The sequence below is a fragment of the Microtus oregoni genome, unplaced genomic scaffold, assembly GCF_018167655.1.
Source record: "Microtus oregoni isolate MIOR12 unplaced genomic scaffold, Mior012 000001F_ref0000356, whole genome shotgun sequence".
Classification (NCBI taxonomy): Eukaryota; Metazoa; Chordata; class Mammalia; order Rodentia; family Cricetidae; genus Microtus; species Microtus oregoni.
The window spans coordinates 65,258,955-65,265,343 of NW_024543060.1; positions in this window are offsets into that span (position 1 = coordinate 65,258,955).

Consider the following 6,389-nt stretch of genomic DNA (forward strand, 5'->3'; position numbering starts at 1 on the left):
CTCAGCTCTGGGTGATCACGGTAGTGAAGCATTTTAAGGCACCTCTAGCGGCCTTCTATGGAGCTTTGCTAAAGCTGCGGGCTGTGAGTGGTGAGCGTGCAAGTTCATCCCTGTCCTTTTGTGGTCAGGGAATGCGAACCCTTTTTAGCCGTGGCAGAAGTCTTAAGTGCTGCAGCCAAAGTGCAAGGTAAATTATACAGGGCCTCTCTGACGAAGGAGGAATGCTTCCAGGATTAATTCCAGCAAGAAAAATTATAAACATCATCAATTTATTGCTGTTGTTCCAGTCTGTCTCTGTCCCTTGCTCTGCCTCTCTGCTTGCCTACCTGTCCTGTCTGTCTTTCTGTCTGTGCCGTCTCCCTGTGCTTTTCTGGATGGCCCGGAATTCAGGAACCTTCTGATTCAGACCCGTAAGCAACTGGGGCTGTGGGGTGCATTACAAGTGTGCAGACAAGTGTGCACCGGGCGGTGGTGGCGCACGCCTTTAATCCCAACACTTGGGAGGCAGACGCAGGCAGATCTCTGTGAGTTCGAGGCCAGCCTGGTCTGCAAGAGCCAGTTCTATGACAGGCTCCAAAGCTACAGAGAAATACTGTCTCCAAAAACAAAAACAACGCCCCCCCAAAACAAGTAGTTAAAGGCATACCTCATTGAGGTGGCAGGAGGCTTTGATTCTAGCACTCCCAAGGCAGAAGCTGGGGGATCTCTGTAGATTCAAAGACAGCCTGGTCTACATATATAGCAAACTCCAGGGCCGTCAGGATTACATAGAGAGATCCTGTCTCAAAGAAGAGCAAGCAAGCAAACCAACCAACCAACTTAAAAAAAAAAAAAGTGAAGACATGCTGGGAAAAATTTGGTCAATTTGCTTACCCACTCAATAATGTTTTATTGTTACTGAAATAAGGTGATTAGATTAATATTTAGTAGATGTAAACCTGTCAGGAGGCTGAGGTGGAAGAACGGAGAGTTCTAGATCAGCTTGGGCTGCATAGTAATACCCATAGCAATACTCCCAATTAAAAAAAAAAACCAACCAAGCCAAAAAAAATTCCAGCAGTGTATGCACATGCCTCTAATCCCAGCACTCTGGAGGCAGAGGCAGGTGGATCTCTGTGAGTTGGAGGCCAGCCTGGTCTACAGAGTGAGTTTCAGGAGAGCTAGAGCTATACAGAGAAACCCTGTTTCGAAAAACAAAACAAAAACCCAAACCAAACCCAACTCTTGGCCCCAAATTTTTAAATTTATTACCCTTCTCTGAAGGGTAGATTCCAGGATACACACCCACCCACCCACGCCCACACACACGTGTACGATTCAGGTGATTCTAAAATGCACCCAGAGTTGAGAAACATAGGAACAGTCCGTGCCCATGTCCTGTCTACGACTTTGTCATTTATTCATTTTCTGACCTATGGCACAGGTGAAGTTGATTGCTTGCATTTACTAGCAGAGGGGGGACAAATGGGTGCAGATCAAATCAGAATATTCTTGAAGTTCCTTCCTTCCTTCCTTCCTTCTCTTTCTTCTCTCTCTCTTTCTTTTTTTTTTCTGTCTTTTCGAGACAGGGTTTTCTCTGTGTAGCTCTGACTGTCCTGGAACTTGCTCTGTAGACCAGGCTGTCTTCAAACTCAGAGATCTGCCTGCCTCTGCCTCCTGAGTGCTGGGACTAAAAGTGTGTGCCACCACTGCCTGACTCAGTTCTCTCTTTTAACGTATGGGCCCTGAGGATGAAATTCAGAGCTTGCTTGCCCTCATTCAACTATTTGAAGGATGGTATCCTATATCCTGGGAGGTGTAGGACCATCAAAAATGAGTGGGGGAGAAACATGAAATTTTTAAAAGACAGAGTTAAGCAGAATTTCATTAACTGTCAAAATAACATTAGGAACTTTCATTTTCTATTATTATTATTGTTATTATTATTATTATTATTATTGTGTGTGCCCACAGTGTCAGAAGAGGGCACCTGATCCTCTGGAGCTAGAATTCAAGGTGGGGGCTGGAGAGATGGCTCAGAGGTTAAGAGCATTGCCTGCTCTTCCAAAGGTCCTGAGTTCAATTCCCAGCAACCACATGGTGGCTCACAACCATCTGTAACAGGGTCTGGTGCCCTCTTCTGACCTGCAGGCATCCACACAGACAGAATATTGCATACATAATAAATAAATAAATATTTAAAAAAAATAGAATTCAAGGCGGTTATAAGTCACCTGTTGGGGTGGTGTGAGCTGAACTCAGGTCCTCTGGAAGAGAGGTGTACTGGGTGGTTTTGTGTGTCAACTTGACACAGCTAGAGTCATCAGAGGAAGTAGCCTCCTTGAGATCCAACTGTAAGGCATTTTCTCAATTAGTGGTCATTGGGAGAAGGCCCAGCCCATGGTGGATGGTACCATCCCTGGGCTGCTGGTCCTGGGTTCTATAAGAAGGTGGGCTGAGCAAGCCAGGGGGAAACAAGCCAGTAAGTAGTTCCTCTCCATGGCCTCTGTATCAGCTTCTGGGATCCTGCCTTGTGTGTGAGTTCCTGTCCTGAAGTCTTTCAGTGATGAACAACAATGTTGAAGTGTAAGCCAAATAAACCCTTTCCTCCCCAACTTGCTCTTTGGTGATGGTGTTTGGTCGCAGCACTAGACACCCTGACTAAGACAGTAGCAAGAGGTTTTAACTGCTAAGCCACCTCTCCAAGTACCCACAATAAACTTTTTAAGTAGGAACTGGATTGGGTGTAGCTCAGTGGTGGAGTGCTTGCATAGCATGTTTAAGACTCTGAGTTTAATCCCTAGCACTATACACAAGAGCTAAATAAAATGTTGGATAATATCTATGTATCTGTGTCTATTATAAACACTTCCTGGGCATTCATAATAGGCCAAGCGCTTTGTGTGTTCATTTGATTCCTAGGACAGTGCTGTGTAATATTGCTGTCATCTCTATTACGCAGATGAGGAGTCCGAGGTAGAGCTCAGTTAAGAGATCCGAATAGGCAGAGTTAGGATGCACATTCAGGCTGATTCTAGAGCCCGAGACTGCATTGCATAAACCATGGGAGAGACCTCAGAAAGGGGAGACCCTAAACTCTTTTCAGGGAATCCTGGAAGGGGAGGAGCGTTTGGGAAGAGGCTCTGTTCTATATACCGGTTGATGGGAAAGAGTGAGAGCATCACAGGGCGGCATGGCCCAGGCTCCTCCCCCTCCTGCTCTGGTCCCTGCTTCTAACAGCAGTGAGCAAGCAAAAAAGAGGCAGGATGGAAGATGCCTGGTGCTTCATTCCCAAAGCTTTGGGGCTTGAGAGAGAAGGGTTAGGGTTGGCTGGGTACCAGAAAAGAGAGACATAATTAAGAGAGACACAGAAGGTGGGCTAATGAGAGGGATTGGTACTGGGAATTTCAGGAGTGACTCAGAGAAAAGATTAGAGTCATCTTGTATTCCCCTGACCTACCTTGGCACAACATCCTGACGTTTTTCACACTAGAGACTGCCAGGGCTACAGACACCAGTCTCTGCCCTTCTTTCCCACATACTGGCTGTTCCTCTGCCCGAGAGCTGGGAAGTGGACACAGGGTGCCTATATCTGGGAACTCCAACTGATCTCTACAGGGTTATCTTTAGTCTGGTTTCCCCTTATTTACTGTGTGACTCTGGTTTCCGCTGTAGTTGAAGCTCATTAGCTTTTGCTGACTTTGGCAAAAGTGGGACACAAGTCTCCAGAGGATGGCTCCTCTATTGAAAATTCCCCCTCCCCCTTCCCTTCCCCTTTCCCCATCCCTCCTCCTCCACTCTTCCTCCCTCCCCTCTCTCTGTAGCATGCTTTTGTATATGTTTATTTGTATTGCTTGGGTCTGAGTGTGTGTGAGGCACACATGCGTGTGTGCATGGAGCCTGGAAGTTGATCCTGAGTGCCTTCCTCAATGGTTCTTCACTTAGTTTATTGAGGCAGGGTCTTCTGCTGAACCTATGTTCACCAGTTCTGGCTAAACAAAGCAAACACATGGAAACCCACAACAACCAACCAAACAAAACCCCAAATCCCCCAAGTAAACAAAGTAAAAAAAAATGAATTTGAAATCGCATTCTGCTCACTTCTCTGTGTGATTTTGCACCTGGCTTCTTTTCCCTTGGAATGAATGCGTGTAGCTTCACGCTCCCATTTTCATGTTTCCTTGTTTCTTTGAGGTCTCTCTCAGAGTTAGCTTTATTGAACAAACTCCAAATTGAGCGTCTAGGCCAAACCTTAGTGCTGGGAACTGCTGAGTTGTTAGGGGTTGGGCGACGACTGAGGGAGGACATGGAGGGAGTGGAGAAGGCTTCACATACTAGGAAGTTTGGCTGGGCTTCAAGAGAGGGGGCTCTTGGCAGTGTGGCCAAATTCCAAATGTTGGTCTAAAGCCAGGGCTCAAAGAAAAGGGCCCTAAGATGGTCTAAATGGCTCCCTGTGGGAAGTGACCCCTCGGTCCTCTTTCCAACATACAAGAGTTTCTTTTGGGTCCTCGAGAAGCAGAGTGGTCAAGCCATCTCCCTCCGGACTTCACATTTAGATTCTTTCTTTCCCAGCCACTCCCAGCATGAGCTTTGGCTACAGGCAGAATTCAGAGGCCTGCAAAGGCTTCCAGTGCTTCAGAGGTGGGTGGGGTGAGTGAGAAAGTCCTCAAGCTGTGTGTCTTGGGGAGAGAGAGCCTGACCCTTGACACACACTCCAAGCCTTTGTTGCCAGAGGGGGTGGAGGGTGAAGTGAATCGTGGAGTGTATCCTCTACAAGTGCTTGCTTATATGTTAGAGACAACAGCTGGGAAAAGTATGTATTGGGGAGCTGGCAAATAGGGGTTCCATATACAAGTGAAGAAGGTATTTAGGGAATCAGGAAGGGACGGGAGAAAAGGCCACTGTCTTTCTTGGGTATGGACATTTCTCAACTAAAATATTTCTGGAAAGAATTTTAGACTGATAGAAAATTGCAAAAGTAGTGTGCAAAGGCCTGAGGACCTCCTGCTCGGTTTCCTGAACATGCAATTGCACTATGACATCAAAACCCTGAAGCTGACATCGGAACAATGCCATTAACAATCCGCAAGCCTTATTAATTTTTAAATAAGTCTTTAAAAAACCCCAAACTCGTCATGTACGTATGTATTCATTTGTGCTCGAGGACTGTGCAATTTTACCCCCGTATAGATTTCTCCTCCACCACAGTACAGAGCCTACAACTGGGAAGGAGCTGCCCTGAGCTGCCCCTTGATACTTGGACTCACCCCCCGGCAGACACTCATGTGATCTTTATCTGCGTAGTCTTGTCATTTTGAGAATGTTATATCAATGTTATAATGCAGTATTTTTGTGTACGCGGTGTTGGGAATCATAATCATGTATGCTAGGCAGGGGCTCCTCCACTGAGCTGTGCCCCTGCCCTGAGCTCGGCTGGATTTTAGGTTGGCCTCACACTAAAGATCTTGCCTATGAGGGCTTGGATTGAAGGAGTGCAGTACCGTGTCCAGCTTTGAGCATTGCTTATTAATTTTACTAATTTCTAAACTCTTTTTTTTTTCGAGACAGGGTTTCTCTGTAGCTTTGGGGCTTGTCCTAGAACTAGCTCTTGTAGACCAGGCTGGCCTCGAACTCACAGAGATCCTCCTGCCTCTGCCTCCCGAGTGTTGGGACTAAAGGCATGCGTCTAAACTCTTGACTCAAAGACAAGACGTTTTCTGGCAGGATGTTTAGTGTCAACCTTCCCTCCCTCTCTGGGTTTCTCCGGTTTATGTCTGTTCACCTACAGTGTAGCTTAGCACTGCAACATTCTGCTCAGGATTATCCCTGGGGAAATATATTTGTCTTCATTACTAAGCTAGTCCAGTAGTCTTGTGTGTTTTTTCCCTCCCTTGCCCCACTATTTATAGCCAGGCTAATTTTGGGTGACCAATCTCTCTTATTTTCTGCTTCTTCCTCCTGTGGCGGGTGAGGTGACTTCTCAAATATTTGGGCAGAGGAGGTCAGAAGCAGATTCTTGGCATCTGATTTCAGCCTCCGATTTATGGGAAGCTGGTGGAGCGCAGGGGAGTGCAGACCAGACAGAGGCAAGCGAAGCTGCAGGTGCAGAAAGGAAGGCAGCTGGGGCTCTAATGAGGCTTTGACCTGAGTCAGAGAGAGGCCTGGGGAGGAGTCATCAGCACTGGGTTCCATCCCAGTTTTGCTCCTCTGTGTGTTCATAGCATCTCTTTTCTGCTGCCTGGGGCTCTGAGACACAACACGCTGGAGAGGAAATGCCCAGGGACACTGAAGGGAGAACCCTGGTAGAGCCAGCCTTGTATATGTGTCTGTTCATAGCAGCTGTTTAGAAGGGTGCTGCAGCCCTGCAGAACATAAAGAAAATGCCCAAACTAGCATCTGCATTTAACTCA